The sequence below is a fragment of the Ceratotherium simum genome, chromosome 24 (assembly GCF_057802395.1).
Source record: "Ceratotherium simum simum isolate JZ-2026a chromosome 24, ASM5780239v1, whole genome shotgun sequence".
NCBI classification, from domain to species: Eukaryota; Metazoa; Chordata; class Mammalia; order Perissodactyla; family Rhinocerotidae; genus Ceratotherium; species Ceratotherium simum.
Genome location: NC_141923.1, coordinates 14,124,160 through 14,149,462, shown reverse-complemented (window position 1 = coordinate 14,149,462; position 25,303 = coordinate 14,124,160). Strand labels below are relative to the sequence as shown.

The 25,303-nt window shown below is 50.6% G+C and overlaps 1 protein-coding gene across 3 annotated transcripts in view; it reads right to left on the bottom strand.

Moving 5' to 3' along the window:
- CCDC88C (coiled-coil and HOOK domain protein 88C) overlaps window positions 1-25,303 on the bottom strand; it is a 128,448-nt gene that overhangs the window by 91,341 nt on the left and 11,804 nt on the right. Inside the window, exon 2 of one of the 3 annotated variants that reach the window (XM_087448046.1) lies at window positions 17,455-17,557. The exons of the other annotated variants lie outside the window; for them this stretch is intronic. The gene's annotated coding sequence lies outside the window, so the exon portion shown is untranslated. The remainder of the gene's footprint in view (window positions 1-17,454; window positions 17,558-25,303) is intronic. 3 annotated transcript variants of the gene reach the window in all.

Below are 25,303 nucleotides of genomic sequence, written 5' to 3'. Positions count from 1 at the left end.
CTTCTGGAACTCAGACTCACAGCGGAGACAGGCATTCATCACCTGCCCTCACTAGCGAGCTCGGAGTCAGGAATGGGCAGGCATGGGGGAGAGTCCTAAATAAATGTTTCCTAAATGAACACAAAGGAGAGAAGAAACCCTGGAAAGCCAGCAGCCGGTCATCATAAACCCCAGCTCCCATCCAGAAGCAAAGAGGAAAGACACAGAAAAGCGGGATGTGCTGTGCTGTGCCCTCCCAGCCGGGGCCACGGGCCGGAGGTCAGACGGTGGCAGCAGGATAGGGTGCGGCGTTGGACACCCCAGGCCTGCCGAGGTGGGAAAGGCCTTTTCTGCCAGCAGCCACGCCCTTGGCCACTCAGACCCAGGAAAAAGAGGCCAGACGCCAGGCGTGGTACAGAATTGCTCTGGGCAAGCTGGCGGCCGCTCTGGCTGCAGCACCCCCCTCACACAAGCTGCCCCCACTTACACTAGAACAACCATTTACCCCTCTGCAGGGTGGCTCTCACCCTGTGTCCACCGAGACACTAGTCTTTGTTAGAGGAGGAGCAAAGAGAAATAAATAGAAGCCATGATAAAGCACCCCCCACCCCACCGAAAAAGAAAGTTCATCTCATCTCAGACTGTCTGCCCTGACCTTTCTCTAGAGAGTGGAGGGGTCGCAGTGACCACCGAGGGCTGGCAGCATCAGGCCAGGATCAAGCTCCTGCAACAGGTACAAGTGTGTCACGGGGGCCCCTTAGTCCCTTCCTGGGGAGCAGTGCCACTGCTTGGGGCAAGCCGGCGGGAGAGTTCACGCCTCTACGGTGGAGCTCCCAAGCTCGAGGGACTGCCGTGAAAATGACCATTCACGCAAACAAGCGCCCGGGGCACACAGCACTGCATGTCTGACAACAGGCTTAACGCTGGTGTCGGCAGGCGCAGGTCCTAACTCCCTGAACTAGTGGAGCTCAGACGGGTTAAGTTTGTCCAGGTCACCTGTGGGTGAGTGGAGCACGGGACCCAACACCAGCTTTTTGGAGTCCAGATGCCAATTTAAAATCCTGCTGCCAGGCCGGCCCCATGGCTTAGTGGTTAAGTGCGTGTGCTCCGCTGCTGGTGGCCCGGGTTTGAATCCCGGGCGCGCACCGATGCACAGCGTCTCCACCCATGCTGAGGCCGCGTCCCACATACAGCAACTAGAAGGATGTGCAGCTATAACATACAACTATCTACGGGGGGTTTTGGGGGAAAAAAATAAATAAATAAAATTAAAATCCTGCTGCCCCTTTTAATCCACAGGACTCATGATGCAATCATTATGCACCTCGAATTGCTAAGAACCATGGGGATGGGGGGTGGTTACATGACATATCCCTGAGAATTACAGTAATCTGTGAGCAACAAAGGCCTGAAAATAGTGACTTCCACAAGATTCAAGGTATCAGAAGACAGGCAGACCATGATCGCCCCCCACCCCAGGGTGTCAGGGACAGGGGCACTGTGCTGCATTCCGGGCAGTGGGGAGGAGGGAGGGGGGAAGAAACGCATGAGGCCACCTCCCTTCAGGAAGGCTTCCCAGAAGGAGCACTCAACACTGCCACTTCCGTCTCACTTGGCTGCAGGGCCATGCTGAGCTGGAGGGGAGGCTGGGGATTCTTTATTAAGGAAGAAGGGGAGACTGGACGGTTGCTGGGGAGTAATCGGCCACAGAAGAGGAGATAAAACACGACCTCTGGCCTCGGGGAAATCACCATCTCATTAGAAAGATATATACATGTGGAAATGATTAGTGGGTGAGGCCATATATAACAAGGCACTGATTGTGTGACACAGATAGGAAACAAGCAGTGAAGGACAAGCAAAGCCACAAGCTGGTGTGGTCACTACAGCCAGCAGGCGTCGCAGGGGCGGGGGGGGGGGGGGGGGAGGCCTGAGCTGGATGGACAGGCGGCATAGAGAGACGTGGCGGGGGGTGGGGGCAGCTATAGGAAAAGAGACCCCACTCCACCCACAGTGAACACTGGGCCATCACAGCCTCTGCTAAAACTAACTCAGCAGTGTGTGTGTATGTGGGGGGAGTACTGGACCTCACATGCACAGAACTGGGTTAATTATTAATCATAATCCTTGGCTCATGACACTCCTCTGTGGTCACACATGGCTCACTTTCATTTAGTTACTTTTCACAATGGAATAACCACCTGCAAACCCACCACCCAAAACAAAGGCGAGGACCTTGACAATAACCCACATCTAACCAGATGGTGCCCCATCCCACCCCCGCCTCCCCCCATCCAAGATACCATCGACCTGAATCAGAGACACACATTCTCTTGCTCTCTTTTACAGTTCTACTGCATCTGTAAATATTCCTAAAAAGCACATTTATTTTAGTTGCTCTTAACTCTAAGGAATATGCTCTATGTAATCTTTGGGAGCATATGCTCTTGTTACCTAATATTTATGATATTGCTAAAATTTATCTACATCAATGTGCGTTGCTGTAGTTAATTTGTTTGGACAGCTGTATAATATTCCATTGTGTGGTCACGTCTCAGTGTATTCATCCATTCCCCCACTGATGGGCACCTGGGCTGTTTCCAGGTTTCTGCGGTTGTGAACAGAAACGCTGTGAACATTCCCATACAAGTCTCCGGAGTCCCCGCACGGGAGTTTCTCTCGGGTATACACCTAGGTGTGAAACCAGCTGGGCCGTAGGGTACGTGCATGTTGAACTTGAGGCATTAATGCCAGACAGTTTTCCAAAGTGACTATGCCAAGTTGCACTCCCCGCTCAGAGGTTGAGAAACAACGGCGAACACTGGCTTGCAATACAGCTGAGTTCACCAAGAGCTTTGATCCTCCCCAGCTCCCTTGTGGTGGCGCCCCCCCTCACTGGGAGCAAACATATGACCCAGCATCACAAGCTAATGTGTGGAAGCGCCAGGTCTTCACCCTCAGCCAGCCTGCCTCTAAAAACCGGGGCTCCTCCCCGCAAGGCCTCCCACTCAGCAGGCCAACTCTTGCTGGAGGGAGAGAGCTGAAAGGGCAAGGATGACATTGCAGGCAGAGGATGACATCAAGAAGGACACCCCAACAGGGTCAAGTTCAGGGTCCAGGGCTGAAACACACACCCTCAGGCCAGTGTGTACAGGATCTGGCCTTTGTCTCTGGGGCTAGGGAATGGGCCCACGGGATGAGCCATTCCGATGTCTGACTGGTCTTGCACGGCCAGCGTTTTCTCACTCCGTCATCTACTGCCCCTCACGTGCCTCCTCGCAGCAAGCCCACGTGAGCAGGATGGTGACGGTGTAACACGAGAACAGACTCCAGTGCAAGTCTGCCTCCTTCCACGCCATCCCAGCACCTGCTCTCCTTGTTGGCTCCAGGGCCAGGTGACAGCGATGGCCTTCCACAGCCAGGTCTGGTACCTACACCGGTGCTTGGGCCTCCCACTGCAGTGCCTTATTTGTTTCCCATTTCCAGTGGGCCTGCTTAAAACCAACACAAAAAAAACCTGAACTTTCTCCGTCCTAAGAAGTTTAATTACCGGAGAAAGGATCTACCCTGAGAACAGGATGAGAAAACTTAAGTAAAGGCAAAGGGGTGTGGGGCCAAATACAGCAGGTGTTATGGGATATCAAACCGCGGCGAGGTGGCAGGGGACTGGACAAGCCCACTGTGAGAGAGCACCTCCACGCTGCGGGGTGGGATCCTAAAAGGACCCTCCTCCTCCCGGGGCCTCATCTTCAGGCTTCTGGTGAGATCTTCAGACTGGCAGGGCCCCTCCCCCATCACTCATTTCCTCTTATTTGTTTTGTCTTCACACATAGATGCTCAATAAATGTTTGTCTAATAAAAGCAAAACTCACATTACTATTTATACAAAAGTCCCCAAAACCCCTCGTAAAATGTTATTGATAAAATTCTGGTCATCTTGGGGTGGCTGAATGCGCTGCAGCTTTGCAGAAAATGTTACATAAAGAAGCACATCCCTGTTCACCAAGCAGGAGAAGGGAGTAAGGACCGAAGAGCAAAGTGCGGGCAGACGAGGGAGACACGCAGCTCTCAGGAGGTAAAGAGCACCAGAAATTATACACAGGCCAAAAAGTCTTCAGCAGAATCCTATACACTTTTAAAACATTTTCATTGTGAGAAACACCAAATGGAAATGAAAGGAGACAACAGTACAATAAGCCCCCATATACCCATCACTCCAATTCAACAATGAGAAAGATTTGCTTCATCTTTTTTCCCTCTGCTATAAAACAAAAAGAGTTTTAAAGCAAACTCCAGCATCGTGTCATTTCACCCCTGATCAGATGGTATCTCCAAAGAATACTGGCGTTTTCTTACATAACCACAATTACACGCTTTAAATTTTTTTTCCTATGTGCTTCTTAAAATGAAGCACTCCCTGTTTTTGGAGGTCAGCCTAGAAGCGGGAGAGAAAGGTAGTGGAAGAGAGGGAGAAGGGGCGACTGGAGCGTGGATATAGAATTGGTGTTGGTGCACCTGCAGAGGCTCCAGGGAGGGTTCCCAACTTGCACACCCCAGCAGGTTTCTGTTTCCTCCCTTCTGCGACTCTAACCCCTGGCCAAGGAGAATGTGCAACCGGGGGAATGACGACACGCCCGGGTGTAGTGACATGGTTGGTGGAAAAATCAAGCAACTCTGTTAAGTGCCAAACTGACTCCCCTCCTGCAAGAAAAATGAGCTAAAACCTGGGATGTGAAGCAGGGTGTGCCTTAATCCACCCTTTGTTTAACCTGCTGCTCCCATCATGGAAAATGCCACACCTACATCACACAGTGGCTCCGGAGAAGCACCTGGCTGGGCAGAAGCTAACACTTCAGGGGCTTTCCCTATGGGGAGTCCCAGTCCCCAACGCTGCCTGTCCTCTGAAAGGGGCTGTGACCCACCAGACCCATGACAATTACCAAAGGGGCTGCACGGGGAACAACCCCAAGTCTCTAAAACACCAGCACGCAGGTGCTGGGGACACGGCAGATGTGACAAATCAGCCAGCAAACATGGGGAGAATCTTTTGGGTTTTGGAATTATCTTCCCTGCATTCTCTATGCCCATGAAGTTACACATTCTTCCTACCACTGAAGGAAACACAGTGAGAGTTGAGGATGGCAGCTTCTGCACGGTCTGTCCCAGGTGTAGCTTCTGAACAGCCCATTTCATCAGGGCCAGTCTGACATTTTCTCCTTATTGTTTCACACTTCTATGTCTGGCGTCTCTAGCTAGGATGGGTTCTTCAACGTCAGAGCAGTAGAAGGGGCACTGGGTTGAGATTCAGCAGCCTGAGTTTCCATTTCCAGACCCACCATTAAACACACAGACAAGTCACAACTGCTCTAGGCCACAGTTTCTTCATCTGTAAAATTAGAGATAACACACACTGTGCAGGGAACGCTACTATCCTCCTCCAGCTTCCCTGGCAGACATCACTAATCAATTAAAGCACTCTTTCTCACAGATCCAGGTCAAGGCCTCCTAACTCTTCTCAACACAGCACTCTGGGCAGCCACAACTAATCCATCTGCACCCAAGAGTAAATCTATCTTCCACTCCCTGGACGGGATGTTTTTTAAGGACACTGTAAATGTGGTGGGGCCCACAACACAGCACCTAGAAGACCATGCAAGAAGTGGGAACAATTAATCCTTCTCCAATTTATCTGACTCTAAATTGGCCTTCTTTGTTAGGAATAACAGACTCTGAAGGGTTCTTCCAATTAAGGCTCAGCCTCTGCCTTCCTGTGTCCTAAAGTATCGTAACCCTCAGCTCCTCCAGAGCAGGTATGATGTGTGCTTATCCCTCCAACCCTCCTCGGGGCCCAGGGCCAAACCCAATCCACGCTGGGCCCTGAGGAAGCCATCCAGCAGGTGAGAGAGAGAGGACAGAACAGATGGGAAAAGACACAGCCACCAAGGCTCTCTGACTTCAGCCTGAGAAGTGGGTGCAGGCATGAGTGGATGCTCCTCGGGTCCCAGAGATGGTCTGGTCTCCTACAGAAAATTCAAGGCAAGACCACAGCCTTTCTGGACACGAGGCACAGACTCAACCACACCCTCCAAACCCGGGCCATGCCACCAGGTTTTAAATCCTGATTTCTCCAGCTCAGGATACACAGCATCATCTGACCGTGCCTCCTTAACAACCTGTGGCAAAGGTCGGAAACCTGTCATGCTCCCAAGCTGCAGGGACTTCCAGCCAAATCGCATAAAAAGCTTAAAAGCCCACAGGTGCCTTGCAGGAGCACCCTTCTCCTCACCATCAGCTGCAGAGTTGGAGATGGGTGAAAGATTCGCCCCGTGCCCTGGCTCGGCCAGGTCCCTGTGCCTGGAGCAGGCAGTTGGGCAGAAAGGCTCATCTCCCAAGGAGTTTGCTTAAAGCCTAGGCCTCCCTTGCTCCAGTGGGAGGGCCAGCCAGGAACTTCAGTGGCCATAAAGGCTCCTGGTAAGGCTGGCTTTGTTTGAAGAGCCCTCCTCCCCATCACCAGGGAAAGGGAAGGCCCTCCCTCATTCTGCTTGCGCACTCAAGTGTTAACAAGCAGGAGGACAGGGGGTGGGGAGGAGGAGGTGAGGAGCCAGGGTCAATCTGCCTCCTCAAAGGGCCGCCCCATCCTAATTCCTGGAGGATACCCACGGAAGTATCAGTTTACTTTGCAAAACCAGTTTTTGCTGCTTAAGAATGGTGTGGGGCTTGGTGAATGGCGGTGGGAAATCGGACACCCCTGGGAACAGCGCCGTGCTTGGGGAAATGAAGCACTGGGAAAAGACACCAGTACTCCCGCAGGTTATAAACCACTTTATTGTCAGCTATGTGCTGGACAGGGAATGGGAGTCTCCAGTGGAGAGGATGCACCACCGAAATGCAATCGCCTCAAACTACAAGAGGCTCGTTTATCTCAGTGAGACAGAAACAAATTTATCTGTGTGTAAACTTTCCCAGTAACAGGTGACGCTGTGAAACCTATACAAAGGCAGCATCCCTCTACTTCCAATTCTGCACCCCACGCGAGGGGAAGGCCTTCTGGAGAGCCACACCTGGAGACTACAACGTACCAGTGCAACCTGGGAAGACATTCCGGAGGTACCACACCTGGGGACCACCACACACTAGTGCATCCTGGGAAGACATCCCAAGGGTACTGTACCACACCTGGAGACTACAGTGCACTGGTGCATCCTGGGAAGACATCCCAAGGGTACCACACTTGGGGACCACGGCACACTGGTGCATCCTGGGAAGACATTTTGAGGGCAACAAACACCTGGAGACTATGGCGCACTGGTGCCGCCAGTAAGACTGAGGTGAGAGAGTCAATGCATCAAAATCCAAGCCATGAGGACCACCCAAGTATTCTCAGGAGCAAAGACCCTCACTTCTACTACTGTGCTATGAACTATGCACTGGCACAGGGAAGGAAGGGCAGCCCGCTATCCCCCCACCACACACCTTGGACCCCCATCAGCCAGTCTCTCCTGCACGTCCCGCTGCTCCATGGGCCAGCTGGTAAACCAGGCTCGTCAGTGTGGTGCTAGTGAACCACATGCTGGACCCTGGGCCCTGCAGTCCTCCCTTCTCTCCTCCCTACCTGCACACAGACAGCCGCCAGGTGGCTCCAGGCCCATTGGCGCACCCTCGGTCACAGGATAAGCCCAGGGGAAGGCCACACGGCTGCATCTGGTGATGCCCCAAACCTTGTCCCTCAAATCCACAGCACTGGGGTGGCTCTTAGGTCATCATCCACTCAGCAAAGGACAAGAAGGTCCCTACTCTCTAAAAACAACAAACGTGTTTCTTTCTTGTTTTAAAACCAACTTTTCCCCATGAAGCAATGCAATGTGACCTTGTAGATCCCCAAGAACCTTTTTTTTTTTTTCAATTTTATTTATTTATTTTTCCCCCAAAGCCCCAGTAGATAGTTGTATGTCATAGTTGCACATCCTTCTAGTTGCTGTATGTGGGACGCGGCCTCAGCATGGCCGGAGAAGCAGTGCCTCGGTGCGCACCCGGGATCCCAACCCGGGCCGCCGGCAGCGGAGCGCGCGCACTTAACCACTAAGCCACGGGGCTGGCCCCAAGAACCTTTTCTAATGACCTACACGGTGAGACCAGCGCCCACAAATCCTCCTTTTCTGACACAGAAAAGGGGCACCAGGAGCACAGTGCCTGCTTTGAGCTTTAGGTTTGCAGGATGCCAAAGCATCAGAATCCCAGGTGCAAAGTGCAGTCTGTTGGCCAGGGGTTTTATCCATAGGACTCTGGATATTTCTAACGATCTAGGAGAAAAAGAAGTCTACCAATGAATGTCATCCAACCAGACAGGGTCTCAACATGCCTTTCCGTCTCTCTCTCCTACCCGGAGTTCTCTTGTCCCCTGAAAGAAGTGACTTTAACTCCAGAAATGCCCCCGTGGCTGCACTCCTGGCCACCCCTATCCCATCAGGCCCACAGTCCACATAGCCTCCAGTTCTGACAGACAGTGGTACCCAGGTGTGCATCACAAAGGTGGGAGTCTCCCGCAGCCTCAAAGAGAAAGGGAGCCAATGGGCAGGAATCAACAAGGTGCCAGGTGTCTTGTAACTTGCCCAAGGTGGGGGCTGCCACCCCACTTGGCCCACAGGAAACCTGTGCTTGGAGACAGGCTTCAGGTCACCAGGTAGTGGGTGGCTTTGAAGCCAGAAGCTGTTTCCCTTCCTGGATAGTCCAGGGTGTGCCGAACAGGGTCTGGATATTTAGGGGTTTTAAAAGTCTATTTTAGTCATGGATGGGGAACAGGGCTTGCTGCTTGTGGTACACCTCCACCCACTTCCTCATCTCCTAGAAAACTACCCACATGCATTTTTTTTTTTTTAATTTTTATTTTATTTTTTTCCCCGCAAAGCCCCAGTAGATAGTTGTATGTCACAGCTGCACATCCTTCTAGTTGCTGTATGTGCGACACGGCCTCAGCATGGCCAGAGAAGCGGTGCGTCGGTGCGCGCGCACTTAACCGCTGAGCCACGGGGCCGGCCCCCCACATGCATTTTTATTTCAGAGGCCACACAGCACAGAAGAAACATTGCACCAGGAGCAGGAAGCCCTGGGTCCCAATTTCAGGTCTGACACCCACTAGCTGTGTGTGACCGGGAACAAGCCACTTAACATCCCAGGCCTCAATTTCTCATCTGTAAAATGGGGGCGATCGATAAGACCCGAGCCATCTACCTCATACTTTTTACAGAACCTTTGATGACGGAGCGTTCTCTCTCTCTCCTATGACAAACCTACAATTAAAAAAGTAAATGCAGCTAGCAGACTCATGTCAGAACCAATAGGGCCTGTGGATGTAGGCACACGTGTGTGCACACACAGCCTCCTCATGTCACATCTCGATTCCTCATTGCTCTGGTAGCTGAGTTGCTGTTCCACAGGCCAATCTGTGTGTTTCCTGCCTGTGCAGGCTGCGTGGCATGTAGACTTGCCATGACGTCCGCATCACGGTGTGGGACATGACTGTTCAAAGAGGAGGGAACCCTTGCTGATTCTCTAGGCTGGCACCCTCCCTCCTCACGTCCAGTGCTGGAATGACATGAGGGCTCCGCTGTTGTGGACTATGAACCAGTCTAATCCCCGAGACCACCTCAGGGGCCTCGGAACCAACGATGGCACCTCTGCCAGGGAAGGCAGCCAGAACCTGCTGCAATGGACTGGTTCTGAGCATCCTCTACTATCAAATGCGATAACGGCAGTGGTTGCCAATACTTACATACTAAGTGCCAGCCACTCCTCTAAGTATTTTAAATATATTGACTTATTTATCCTCAGTCCTACCTTGCTGTGATTCCCATCTTATAAATGCAGAAACTGAGGCACAAAGAAGTCTAGCGACGAGGCCCAAGGCGATATCAGTTTTTGGTGCAACTGTTCACATCAAAAATGCATGGCCTCTAACACGAGGACTTGTGTTGGGAAAAAAAATTTCCAACACAAGCAGGGTTGGAAACAAAATGTTGATGCAAAGATCAATTAATTCGTTTGTGGAATTTGCCATCAGACAGTTTCGGCCCTGAACCTGGTGAAGGCGTTTCCTTGGCTGAGTTGTTACAGAACCTCTTGGGGTTGCCATGGAGAGGGGTGCGCACTCAATGGAGGGAGGGCCTTCTGAGAGGCAGCCAGCCTGGAGCTGAGTGGTGACTGGCAGGCGAGGTGCATCCAGGGTTTTCTGCAAAGGCCTTTCAACGGAGAAGGGGCTCAATGGGACTAGAAGCATCTGACACTCTGGAACAACCTCTCTGGACAGCTGAGGCTTAAAACAAGGTAATTACACCATGTGGCAACCAAACCAGGAGCAATAAACTTCCTAAGGACAACCGCCCAGGTCTCTAACAACGGTGTGCTTTCCAGCCTTATCGTTGGGGGCTCTAGGACAAGCCAGCCAGGTTCAAAGACCCCAAGTTGATAAGGTGAGCACCTGAAGGCCATGCCTGGTCTCCTGCTTTAACAGCGCCACACTTGCCTGAATGCTGTGCTGAGAAGCCCAGGTACACGAGGCCAGGCCCCAGCCCAGGTATGTTTACAGCTCCACGGCATCTTCTCCCAGAGACCCGCTCAGGCCAAGCCCCCCAGGCAGCATGTACTGTAGGAATCACACTCCAGACAAAACGCTCCTGGGACGGTGCTGACAGCTGCCACACGCCTATGAGCGCTCTCCTCCTACCTCCCCCAAAGTTCCAAAGCCAGATGCAAATTGAAAAACCCGAGCTCTCTTGCCCTGTCTTGTGAGGCTGGAAAAAGGCACCAGGAAGCAGACTCGGCGTCTCCAGTGGATCTGTGCACAAGAGGCACACGAGCAAGCCAGAGCCACTCCAGTGACTTCCACAGGCTTTCCGCAGCCTCACGAAGATCCCTGGCTGATGCCTGACAGGGAAACAAGGCAAGGAGGGGGCGGAAGCGACCTTAGGTCCTGAACTCAGCGCCAGCTGCCTTCGAACTGCTGAAGGGACAGAAGAAGACCCCTCAGTGGCCCCGAGTTTCTGTCTTCCTGTTTGCTAAATGAGGAGCAGGCTGAACAGGATCAGGGGTTCTCAGCCTGGCTGCACATCAGCATCACCTAATTAGAAGCATCTAAGAGAGCTTTTAAACAACATTGATACCTGCCCCCCACCCCAGTTAAATCAGAATCGCTCACTCTGCAGGGCGGGGTCCACACAGAGCATTTCAGGAGCTCCCGGGTGGTTCCACTGTGCCACCTGGGGAGCACCATACCGAGCCACTCCTCATGTCCCTTCCAGCTTGAACATTCTCCCAGCCACACGCCATCAGGACTTGTCCTGAAACAGCCCTCCATTAGGGCTGCCTGAGCCGTAACACCACAGAGGCACATTGACCTAGCCCCAGGGATGTGCCACTGTGCCTCTGGCCAGCAAGTAGGAGAGGATCGGGGTGGTGAGTGAGTCCCAGTTAACATGTGACCAGATTTCTGTCCTGTCACAAGGGAGCTGGATTCCAGCTCTGCTATTAACTCGCCGTGTGGCCACAGCCAAGCCTCTCTTCTCTCTCCCCACTCCCTCTCCTGTGTAAAATGAGGGAATTGGGCCTTGCAGCTCTGGGCCACCTCAGCCCGGCTTTCCAGCACCCTCGATGCTGGCTCTGACCCCTGGGCCTCATGCACTCTAAGGTCCAGGCAGGTACCAGGTAGCGCCTGCTCTGGAAACAGCCCAGGCTAAGGTGTCTGCCACGCTCTGCCACAGCTCTAGATCCCGCCTCAGGGCCTGAGCCTTTCCTGAGCAACACCAGCTACAGCAACCTCGAAGAACAAACAGTGACTGCGTCTGCTGCCCAGGACTTAATTCAGACGCTCACAGTGAGCTCCCAAACGGATCTGTAAATAAGCAATACACATGGCAAGCTGTCAGCCACTTGTGAGACACAAAAAATGACTAAAAAAGGATCGAAATACTCCAACACATGACGTCTCAACCAAATAAAGACAGAGATCTGTTCTCAGAGTGGGCCGTGCCTCAGAAGCACGCTTGGGGAGACAAATGTTAACTCCTCCCCTTTGGGGCCAGTGTAAAGGACTTCCTCGGGTATTAATAGCCCTCAGCTGCCCCCACGAAAGCCACAGATTCCCTTCCCAGGGAAGGGCCGCAGGCTCGGAACTACGAACCACTTTAATGTGCTGAGGCGGCAGCAGGAGGGTGGGGGAACATCTGCCTTCTCTCTTTTTATGTAAAGTTTTATTCGATTCCTATCATTTATGTGATAAAGATCGAAGGCAGAAAAGAAAGCATCCAGGTTCCCGATTCTGCACAGAGGGCCACGGTCTCTTCCAGGTGGGGTGGGAAGGCTCTTTCCGGATAGAAAAGGACCTCTCCCCTAGCACCTGTTCACCAGCCCAAGGCAGGATAAAGTCTGGATGCCAGACCAGCCCCAGATGCAAGGAAAACCGAGGTACGCAGGGAGCACCCCTATCATCCATTTGGATGAGGGTCAAATTAGTTCACTGTAAGGCCTCAGCAGCTAACGGCCAAGTGGAGTGGGGCCTTTACAGGCCAGGTAGCCGTAGGTACGGTGAGAAAGAAAAAATGGCTCCATGTGTCCTCCCTCCAAGTCGAGACACTAAAATGGGAACAGGGGGATTGTGTGCCCTGACCTCAGCTACACCTTCCTCCTCACCCTCCGCAGCTTCGTCAGGCGTAAGTCACCAACTGCTCTTTTAGATGGATGTGGTTCCAAGTTCAAAGCTGAAGTCACCGACCTAGACCCAAAAGACTTCAAGGGGAAAGGGATGCTTCCATGTATGACAGTTTAATCTGGTTTGATTTAAGCATGAACTTCTAAGGAGTCTTCATATCCTAGGACCATCCATCAGCCACAGGAGGATCTCGGCTGCAGGGACTTAAGATTAATTGCTTTGATGTGGAAAGACCCCTATGCTCACTCCAAGTGAAAAAGTTTTTCCCTTGAAACAAAAAAGAAAAGGAGGGAAAAGAAAGGAAAAGGAAAGAAAAGAAATGCTGACTGATGCTACTCAACCAGCCATGCGTGGTCATTTAGCCACCTAAGTGGGGCAGAGACACGCCACTTTTAAAGCTGGGGCCGGGGTTTCAAGTCCTTTCTCATTAACATCACCCACATTCTTATTAGATGCCCTCTTCATTCCTTCCGAAAATATTTGAGACCAACGTCTGGCACACAGCCATATGTTCCACAAAAAGCTTCTATCTTCCTCTTAATTTACGCTTTTAGCATCTCCACCTCATCACCATATTAGAGAGGGTGTGGACCCATCTAACTCAGTGCAACACGCACTCTGTGCTAAATGCAGAAATAATGCAAGCTGGCATCTCAGAGGGATCAGTGTTCATATAAGCCTCTCAACGCAGAAAACCTCTGGGCTGTAACGCAGAGATTGCCCTGGGGCATTGGCTCATCCAACCTCTTGGTTTCCTAACTGGCTGTTCTAAATCCACACTGCCAAACGCTAGAAGGTAAAGGCCACCTACACCTGCCGCATCCTCCTGAAGATGTCACAGAAGCCACCTTCCAGGTACCATATGCAAAAAGCCAATAGTGGCCTCATTCTATTACAGGATTCCCAGGGCCTAAATGAATTAAAAACAAACAAAAAATCCAAAACAACACAGAGATTCCCAAAGCCCAGAGAACAGAATGGAAACATCCTCCTTCCTCTGCCCGGGTCACTGTCAACTATTAGAACCAGAGTGGAGGGAACAGCGGCTTCCAGAAGGTAAGGGTGTGATTTCAGTCCTCGGGCTCTGCAACAAGGTTCCTGGGTCTTGGTTTCCCTGAGCTCCCGTCTCCTCGTGTTTGAGATGGGAATAATGCCATCTTGTAAAGGTGAAGACTGAATGAGGAAGGTATATGAGGCTGCCTAGCAGCAGCCCCCTAAGTCCTGCTGCCTTCAACATCAAGCACTTAAAGCAACAGTAGTCACAAACCGGAATGTTCTGGAAACCTCAGAAACCAGCCCATTCATTAGGCATCTGTGTGCCAGGCCTCATGCTGGACCCTGGGGATACGGCACTCAGTTCTTTTAGTTTACTATCATCCTCACAGTATAAACTCTCTCAGTGCAAAAAAGCCCCAACTGTGTTCCCTGACTTTTTGGCAGAAAGTTTACTGCAAATCAGCTTAATCCTTCTTTAAAAAAAAAATATGGTAAATTACACATAACATAAAACCACATAAAATACACATTAACACTTACCATCTTAAGCATTTTTAAGTGTACAGTTCAGTGGTGTTAAGTACATTCACATGGTTATACCAATCTCTACAACTCCTTTCATTTTGCAAAACCCAAACTCTGTACCTATTAAACAATAACCCCCATTTTCCCTGCATTTCCCCCAGGCCCTGACAACCACCATTCTACTTTCTGTCTCTATGAATCTGACTACTCTAGGTCCCTCATATAAGTGGAATCATACAGTATTTGTCTTTTTGTGACTTGCTTAATTCACTTAGCATAATGTCCTCAAGGTTCATCCATACTGCAGCATTTGTCAGCATCTCCTTCCCTTTTAAGACTGAATAATATTGCATTGTATGAATGTACCACTTTTTTTTTTTTTTAAGATTTTATTTATTTATTTTTTCCCCCCAAAGCCCCAGTAGATAGTTGTATGTCATAGCTGCACATCCTTCTAGTTGCTGTATGTGGGACGCGGCCTCAGCATGGCCGGAGAAGCGGTGCTCACCCGGGATCTGAACCCGGGCCGCCAGCAGCAGAGCGCGCGCACTTAACCGCTAAGCCACAGGGCCGGCCCAGTACCACCTTTTGTTAATCCAATCACCCACTGATGGACACTTGGGCTGTTTCCACCTTTTTGGCTTTTGTGAATCAATCTGCTATGAACATGGGTGTTGCTCCTTTTTAAAAGTCAAAGATGGTTTCTAAAATCAGGCAGCTTCCTAACCGACTAAAAGTTAAAATTTTCTGAGCATACCATATTCCTTTTTCTAATTTTTTTTATTTTTGGTCTACTCTGGAGTTTAAAGTCTAGTTACCCCTCACATTTTCTAAACTCTTTCCAACCAAATCTGAACATTCACTTGGATTTCAAAGTCACATCATGCATTCACTTCTCAACTCCATCTGGCTGCTCCCAACCCTCCGGGGACTCTCAGGGTGGCAGCCACTGGGGCCACCACGACAGCTGCTCCCAGTGGACCCTCTTCCCGCCAACCTGGCCATCTCCAGTGGTTTAAGCTCTCCTTTCCTGAGGTTGTACCTAGGAGGCATTCAAACACACGAGAAACTTAAATGACCTATGAACTCTAGCATCAAATCACCCCTCCCACCATGTGCACCCAACCCAGTCAATTTGGAGGTGAGGGGGGCTCACGGCCATGGAACTCGTGAGGTCCTGACTTCGACCTCCCAGAGCAGGGGAGGAAGGCTCAGTCAGAACTAGAGGAGAATCCTTTCAAAGGGAAACAAGAAAGGAAGAAGGCTTCACTGGTCACATTTCCAAAGTTTTTCTGTTTAAAAAGGCTGTTTGACCTTTAGAAATCAATGTAGCTCACCTTTTGAACCCCAGGGTAAATAAAGACCCAGAGTTTCGATACAGGCAATGCATTAAAGTAGGAACATTTGAGTCCAGGCCATCACATAAACCCCCCTGGACTCGGGCCAGGAACACAGTCCAGCCAGTTGCGTTGCCTCTTCCAGACCCAGCTCCTGGGACTGCAGCACAGGAATCCACGCAAAGTATCAGCAAGCATTAGGGTGGCCCTTCAGCCAGCAGAGGAAGCCTGCAAACCAGTGCAGGACACAGAGAAAGCAGGAGAGAGCCAAAAGGTGTGATGATGGTGGTAATGACAATAATTCAGGTTCAGAGGATCTCCACGGGCTTCACAGAGGCGGACAAAGGAAGGTGCTCTGGGCAGAAGGTGCGAAGGCAAGATGCATGAGTGCAGAGGGGGCAGACTTGGAGGAGAGCAAAGACAGTCCTAGTGTCTGGTAACACACACAGCCCATCCTCACCAGCTCCAGCTCTGCAGCGGGCACCGTGCTAGGCATTTCACATGTACTGTCTCACTCTCAATCGTTGCAACTCAGGGAGTTCAGTTATCATCCCCACTGGACAAAGGAGCAGACAGCTTGGAGGGCTCAGGCTGCTTGCCCCAGGTCACACCGGTGGGGCCAGCATTCCAATTCATGCAGGGGAAATGAGGAGCCTTAGAGAGGCTGTGCAGGGCAGGGGATGAAAGACCCAGCCTCCTGCTGTTTGCAGAATGACGGGGAGGACAGGGAGGATGCTGTCCTGAGGCCCCCTGGGATGCGGGCAAAGGGCAGACAAGGTAAAGGCAGCCTGAGGGAGTTTACCTCCCAAAGAAAGACACCAGGGTCATGGTAGGTGATGGAAAGAGAAGCAGGACAGAACCAAGCACCTCCATCCTCCCAGGTGACTCACTCCTCAGCGCCCATCTGTTTTCCTCTGAAAGTCTGGACAAACTGTTTTGGATTAACTGCCCCAGGCAGCTAAAGAAGAGCCTGGAGTTACCAGAAACCACCAGCTCTTCTTTCTTTCGGCATCTCAAGCCTGGGACATCCACAGGACTTTGTTCATTTCCATCCGAAAAATCTGACTTTGTAAGCCCTACTCTATAGTATTCGAACGTCTAAATTCTCACTCCAACAATGGGGGGTGGGGGTTGGGGGGTGGTGTGGGTGGAGCCTAGAAGACCAACAGCACAAAAAGTGCCAAAACTGCTCTCTGGTTTCTGATACCTTAAGTACCCATAATCCCACAATTTAAAGGGAAATAAACTATTCTGGCTGGCTACAAGAACAGGAGGATGAGCCTGTTTGGTTACTATGGTTTGGAAAGGAGACGTTTATTTTTAAAGTTTTAAAGTCATTAAGCCTCAACATCAGAAAGCTCAAGGGAGCCAACCTGGCTAGACAAAGTTGAAAACAATCAATTTAGTTTCCACCCCCCAGGGACTGAGCTCCTGGGTACATGACATATGGCATCTCCATCAACAAAGCAAACACCACATGAAAAGCCTGCAGATTGGCGTGAAAGCAGCGGGAGACCCCTGTCAGAGTGGGGTTCAAAGGCTCCAGGGCCCCCCACCACTGCACTGCATCTCCGACCTGGTTTGTCCCCATTGACGCCCTCAACAGTCAGGTCCTGAGTCTCTGATACATCAGGCACTCAAGAGGCGCAGAATGAACAAAGCAGGGGCCCCTCCTTCAATTATTCAACAGTCTAGAAAGGGGCAACAGGTAGGTCAGGGACCTTTGTAGGATCATTTTAGCCTAGAGATAGGATCCCAGGCCCAGTGCAATAACGTGTTCCCTGAATGCAACAACTTATTCTCTGAATTACTTACCCCACTGAGTCACGGCTTCTATTGTTCTGTATCTTGTCACTAACACACATTGATGACAGACATGTTTCCACGCTGGTGCGGTGAGAGACAAAGATACAGTACCTGCTTTTAAGGCGTTTCATTGCTGGTGGCTGATAAAATTGTGGGGCTTCCAAGAGTCAGTAATATACGTGAGATGCTCAGTCCACTGTAAGCACACAGTAAGCTAAAAATAAGATCATACAGGAGAAAAATATGTAGGGCAAAAGTCAAGCACATTAGTGCATACCTACTGGACTACTCCAAGCAAGTCAGAGAGTGTAACCCTTGGAAGGGTCCCTCCATAACCCGCTCACTAATAAAGGAACCAAGCACGCCCAGAGAGGCGGGTCTGCCACGACCCCCTCTGCTAGACCCTCACTGCCAGCATGGTACCTGTACAAGCCTTTATTCAACCTTCCCTACAATCCTTGAGGCAGGGATCATTCATATCCCCACTTTTCAGATAAGAAAGACTCTGGGAGACAAAGTTACCAAGGCCACAAATCTAAGTGGTGGGCTCAAAGGAACCCAAGCCTCCACCTTCTGCCTCTGCAGACAGAGATGCTTGAGGTTCCTTTTCTTACTCTTTCTACTTGTACTTGGATTGTGTCTCCTGTCTCCCAAGTCCTCGCATGTCCATCACTCACAAGTGACTTGGCCCTTCCCTCTGCAGAACACAGACCAATGAGGGCAGCCCCTGCAAAGCCAGCCAGGGAGCACAAGCTATCACTATCAGTGCTCACAGACTCAAGAAACTTGGTGTTATTTTATTTGAGCCTCACAATAATCTATAATATGGTTTTACCAATATCTTCAAGGTGAAAAATAATGCACCCTAAATCACACTGTTGGTAATAGTTACACACAAGTTTCCAGACCCTTGAAATAATTATAAGACTCCACTTGACAAAGCAGTGGCGCTCGCCTTATTTCTGCCCTCCCACCTCCCACCTTGTTCCTCCCCCTCTGGCTTCACCTTCCTGGCCTTCCGGGGAACCAGAGGAGCCACCCCACAGAGCTCGCTCATCCACTTGCACGGGGCAGTGGCTAACCTCCTACCCCCAGCTGAGAAAGCAAACCTGACGACTCCCCCTGGAGCCAACGCCAGCGCCCGCCCAGGTGGCAGCTAATGGAAGCAGCAGGAGGCTCCTCCCGAAAGCTGCGCTGTGCCCCATCCCTTCCCACGGAGAGTGGCCCTATATTTAGAACACCATACCCCTCCCCTTAACCTGCTGAACCCAATCCCAAAACAATGGAACCCTTGTGACATAGGGCTGGCAGCCCCTTTACCCTTCCGAAACCTCCACCTCCCCTCAAAATATCACCAACAAACTCAGAGTTGGGGGTGCAGGTTGTGGCCTCTTCAACACCTCTACAGTCCTGGCTGAACCCACCAATTTAGGACAAGCATTTGCTCATCCTCATACTTTGCCTTTCTCCTCCTTACTAGAAAAACAGAACTGAAGTTATATTGTAAAACACCAAGGCCCTGAATGCCACAGCAAAGTAGCAGAAAAACTCTGCCTTTCCAAGAACAGTTGAACAAGAAAAACTGTTATTAGCCCTGGACGCGAGCCACGCAGCCGGCTTTACGGAGGGGCAAAGCCTGCCCGGGCAAGTTCTTCAGAGACTCCCTCTGACAAACCAGTTATAACATCAAACACGCTGATCTTGGCGTTTAACACCAAAACCCAAGGCAAAGGAGAGACTTTTTTTTTTTTTTTTCTTTTTAAAAACCTGAGAAATCCATTTCCCTCCTTTTTGTCACAAAAGGAACTGGTATCTCTTACCACTTCCTACCTCTCTGGAGTTCAGGGCACCATAACGTTAAGTTATGTTTCTAACTTCAGTCATCAACACTACTCGATTGTCACAGCGTGAACGCTTATAAGCACAGCTCTGATTACGCGATGGACAGGACCCAGCTGAAGACGAGGCCAATTCGCTCCATCAAAAAACAGCACAGCTCACTCTGGGCATCTGAGGGCTTCACAGTCAAGGTTTTAGCTGATCTTCTGCTAGAAGCACAAATTCAGACCTCTTGCCCAATGATGGGGTGACCACCCAGCTTCCACCCCCAAGACAGGCTTGCTGCAAAAGGACCCTCTGCGAAAAGCTCAAAGACACAGTGCTTCTTAAATGAATGGCCACGAATTAAGAGAAAACTCAAGCAGAAGCGGAAAAAGTAAACACATGATGAGAGAACATGTTTCAGACACACGAGAAAGTCCAGATTTGTAAAAGCAAGGATTTAAGCAGGTCATTGGGTGAATCACGTCCTGGGCATTTGGGCTCAGCGTTGTGCAGAACAGACCCAAGCAAGGTGGCAGCCCACAGGGGCCTCGGGTGGCATCCTCTGCACTGGGGAGCAAAAGGTAAGACTCTGAAGCCAAGAGCCGCTTCTTTTCCACGAAGGCAAAGGAGTGTGTGGCAGCTTAGGGACAGAGGGAAACCACGAGCAGGTCAAGTTCTGGACTCAAGCCCAAGAGGAGGAGCCCACACAGACCAGAAAGATTGTGTCTACTCACACTCACACACGCACACTCACGCACTCTCTCCCTGCCCCCCATCTCCTTGCTTTAAGCCTCCATGGCCGAATTCCAGCTCCGATAATTACATCAGACCCACCTTTCACCCCTCCCACCCTCTGCAATTAGCCCTGATTCTCTGCTTCCTGCTACTCTGGGAGGTGCCCCGTAAAGCGTAAAGCGTGGGGCCAGCTGCTCCCTCCATCGTCGGTCCCACCCATCCCCTGCCCAACCCCGGAAGTGCTGGTTTCGGAGGTGCCTGAAGCAATCCAGTCCCTTCCCCTGGCGCTCCCGCTGGTGTGACATCTGGTTAACAAGGGGGAGCGAGCCCAAGCCGGAGCCCCTCGAGAAGCAGCACTCCCAGCCTGGCCCACGACAGGAGGCTTCTGGCTCGGGATCCACCCCGCCCTGCGCCCTGCGGTCAGTGCAGATCCTGCCAACCTTCACAGAAAGGCGGTGCGGCCACAGCAAGCCATCTCCCCACACAACTGATTGAGGAAAGCTTGATTTTTAGCAAGAAGTTTCCCCAAGCGGCCGATGACCTAGAGAACTTGCAGCTCTCTGGGACTGTTTCCTTATCTTACTCAATGAGCCTTGCTTTCCTCATCCGTAAAATGGGGAGAGCAATTTCTTCCTCACAATGACAGGTCTAGAAAGCTCCTAACTAGAGCCCGGCTCACGGGAGGCACTCAGTCATTTTCTCTCAACCTTCTGATTCGGGCACAGGGCTGAGTCCCAAAGATCTTGGTTGCAATTCAATATGCCTCAACAGCAGTTCTCCTAAAAACAAAAAGGAGAAAGAAGAAAGGAAACCAAGTCCAAGTGGCACTTGGTCTCACGTTTTGCAGAAACAAAACCTGCCTTGGAAAGGTCTGGGACTATGGGGAACATGACCAGGTATCCTCAGCCTGGACTGCTCTGTCCTGGCCAGCAGGGCACAAGAGTCACTGGTCAGGACCAAATGCTTTCCCTTGAGTGTGGGAAAGGGAATTCTAGCGGTCCTGAAAGCTGCTGCCCTCCTGTGGCCCCTGTCCAGCTGACCTGGAGCCACTGCCACTCAAGCCCCACGGGCCCTGCCCTGAAGCCTGCAGGGACAGCAGATCTGCTCAGCTCTCCTGGGCCTGGGAAAGCATTTTATCCTCACCCCAGATGCTCGCTCCAGGTGGGGCACCGAGCAAGCTGCTGTCCACGGCCCCACGTAGCCAATACCCCACGTGAGTCTCCTGGAACTTGTTCCCTCTCTTCTCTGCCCCTGCCTTGGTCCAGGCCCCCAGGAGCCGCCCTGACTCCCCACTCTCTCCTGACACCAATCCACTCTCAATATGGGTGCCAGAGCTTTCTTTTTTAAACTTTCCCTTTAAAAATTCTCCAAAGACTCCTGAGTCCTTCAGGATGAAGCTCAAATTCGTCAGTATGGCATCCACCCCCTGGAACCTCGCCATCTTCCCAGCCTCACGCATCACCACTCCCCAGCCCCCAGCCGCTCTGAAGTGACTTCATCAGTCCTCCAGGTGTTTTCTGTCTGTATAGTTTTACAGGTGCTGCTCCCCTCCCAGGACACCCCATGTATCCCATTATCTGCCAGAAGGCTCTCTGCCAATCCTTCAGGACTCAGGTCAAGTGCCACCCCCTTCGGAAAGCTCCCCATGAGTTCCGCTCATTCCCGGGCTGAGGAACCCCCTCCTCTGTCCTGTGCACCCACAGGTGTTACAGTGGTTGGTTTACCTGGCCTCTCTCTCCCCACTAGACGTGAGCCTCTCTGGCATGGAGAACAAGAAGAGAAACAAAGAGAAAAGAACTGGGTGACCCCTGGTGAGTCACACCCACCTCTCTGGGCCACCAGAGCTTCCTCATCCCACATTTCTTCACCCTATGCTAGAGAGAATGGGGAGACGGGAAGTGAGAAGAAGGAACGAGGAAAGGAGGGGTCCACGCAGACCACTGTCCTCCTCAGGCTCACTTCCCAACACAGTCTGGAAGGTTCTCTCTTGAACTTTAGACTGAGAGCAAACATTCACAGGGAAGCCAGGAAGCTCCTGAGTCAAGTCCGTGGCAGACACAGAGCTCCCACTGCTGATATGGGGACGAGGTGCGGGGCCCTCTCTGATGAAGGCCTCCCGGTCCTGGGGCTGTGCCACCCATGTTCGGTCACCACGCCACAATGGCCTGTAGCTGTCATGCTGGAGATTCCAAACCAGCATCCAACGATTCCCCAATGCAAGGAAATTCGCCCAGACGTCCGGTGAAAATAATCTCAGACCTTCATCCGCATGGCAGAGACACAAATCTTCAACATTCAACAGCAATATGAAACACTGGATTTTAACAGGTATAGTCACAATGGGTGAAGGAGGGGCACAAATCGGCATTTCAGCAAAGAGAAACAAAAGGCCTGTAAAAAAGGCAACTTTGGCAGTAAGTAGCAAAAGTCCTCCAAGTATTCATGCCCTTTGACCCACGAATTCCATGTGAAGAATTTATCCTAAGGAAATAAGACCAGTTGTTGAAAGATTTATATACCAAGTATATTCATGGTGGTATTGTTTATAATTCTAAGACAGAAATAACTCAGTATCAATGACAGTGGTATAGCTACATGATGAACTGCAGTGTAGACACTAAAATTCATATTATGAAAGAATATTTAATGACATGGGAAAATGCTCACTACACAGTAAATGAAGAGAAAAGTTACAAATAGTATGAATGATATGATCCACACCTTGAAACAAACATACCCACAAACATGAAGTCAGAAAGCACAAATACCAAAATGTTAACAGTGGTATCCCTACGTGAGATAATGGGCAAATTTTCTTTGTTCTTCCCAATCTGCAATCAGAAACTATTTTTATAATCAAAAATATTGCTTTTAATTTCCTCAGAACATAGATATAAGCTACAAAATTGAAACTATCCACCTTACAGCCCTCTTCTTTAACTTTTCAAGTCAAAAGTAGAGCAAGTAATTTCTCCCCTGAGAATTCAATACAATGTATTATTCACAAAGCAAATTCCACTTGAACCTGTAGATATGGCCGGAGCGGACTATAAGTTCCCTTGACCTATATGTTACTATGTTCCCACTAGCAATGTCAAATGTACATTTCCTTCTATTCTTACTTTTGACAAAAGTCTTTCATTTTTCAAACTCAGCATGCACATTTCTAAAGATAATGCTAATTTTTAGTAGTCTGTCCATGCTTATCTAATACAACTGCCAGAGAGAGCTGACAGATGTCAAAAACAAGGCTCATCGGGGAGAAGGTACAGGCAGTGTGGAAGTTTTATCTCAAGATATCACACAAAACAGTATGCGTGTGTAGAAAGATACACATACATATATACACACACATACACACAGAGCAAGAGTATAAAACCATGAACTAGACACCCACCAAATTAATGACAGGGCTTCTCTCCAGGGAGGAAGGAAGGGTAACTGGCCTCAGTGGAGGCACACTGAGGACTTCTATCAGAAAAAAATTTCTTAAAAAAAGGTCTGGGGGGCCGGCCCGGCGGCGCAAGCGGTTAAGTGCACGCGCTCCACTGCAGCGGCCCAGGGTTCGCCGGTTTGGATCCCAGGCATGCACTGCTTGGCAAGCCATGCCATGGCGGCATCCCATATAAAGCAGAGGAAGATGGGCACAGATGTTAGCCCAGGGCCAGTCTTCCTCAGCAAAAAAAAAAAAAAAAGAGGAGGATTGGCAGATGTTAGCACAGGGCTGATCTTCCTCACACACACACAAAAAGTCTGAAGCAAATATGAAAAATATGCACATATGTTCATATTTATTTTGAACAGACACACGAGTGTTCATTCTAACCATTTGTATTGTTTTATTTTTAACTTTTCAAAGCCATGAAGGAAAAAAGAGATTACAGAAGACAAGGCAACCCCGGACTATTTTCCTTTGCTGTTTCTTTTGAGAGAGAGAACAATATCCCGGGTCCGTTCTGGCATTCTGACCACGGCGAGAGACCAGAAGTCAGAAGGGCTGAGTTCAAGGAACTCGTAAAACAAAACTTCCTCGAGGTGATCTTAAACTCTCAATCTTGGTTGTCTCTGGCCACCAGGGGACTGCAGAATTTCAGGCCCACAGGGCCCATCCTCTTCTTGACAGATGAGAACTCAGGAGGCCCAGAGAAGGAAAGCAGCCTGTCGGTCAGCGAGGGGAGAAGCTCGAAGAAATAGCAAATTTCCCATTTCAGAGTCAGTCCTGCACCTAGGTCTCCACATCCACCTCAGCGTCCTGATTCCAGGATGGAGAGATATCCATATGTGGACTCCACAACCAAGATGCACGTCTCCATTGACATGCACTGAATTTATCTAGGCCACTGTCTGAAGCGCTTCCCACCAGCATGAACCCAAAGAAAACTCAGAAACTTCACATGACCCTGAGGCCCTACCTCTTGGGAGAAGGAACAAGATCGCAGGTATCCAGGGCAGGACTGGCAGTGGGACACCAGGCACAACCCCTAAAGAATAAACATGTGTCAGCCACTCGCTGCATGGGGGATTTCTGCTTATACCAGCCTTATTCTCCTACGGGCTCCTCTAGCAAATGAACACGCATTTTTTGTGTGTGTGTGTGAGGAAGATCAGCCCTGTGCCAACATCCATGCTAATCCTCCTCTTTTTGCTGAGGAAGACCGGCTCTGAGCTAACATCTATTGCCAATCCTCCTCCTTTTTTTTTTTTCCCAAAGCCCCAGTAGATAGTTGTATGTCATAGTTGCACATCCTTCCAGTTGCTGTATGTGGGACGCGGCCTCAGCATGGCCGGAGAAGCGGTGCGTCGGTGCGCGCCCGGGATCCGAACCCAGGTCACCAGTAGCGGAGCCCACGCACTTAACCCCTAAGCTACGGGCCCGGCCCTGAACATGCATTTAATGTAAATACTCAAGGCTCTGAATGTAAAAAATGAGCCATGCTATAAATCCAAAATTTAACTTAAAAAAGACTCAGATGAAAAAGGTCTTGGCTGTTGAGCAAGTAAAACAAGCTTCACGTGACACTGGGCTCAGAGCTGACCAGCCAGCGGCTTGAGGCGGCTTGCAGTTTTGGTCCAGGCTCGCCTCTCCTCCTGGCCTCGCAGCAGACGCCCCATTCGCAGATGCCTGTCCTGGAGCTGGTGCTTCCACCTCGAACTAATCAGCCTTTTCTTTTCTGAAATGCAGAGACTGAACCAGGCGCTCTCAACAAGGCCCTGTCCAACTCTGGCTTTCTCGGCCCCTTGCCAACAACTCCCTCAATGACACCCCTGCTCCTTCTAGTCACCTTCTTATCATGGCAGCCTCTCCTCAGACGGCTGCCAGGACCTGCCTTCCTGTCCCGGGGCGGATGAGATGTGTGTCCGCTGTGTGTGATGGAGAGGAGTCACCTGGTGAGAACTGAGC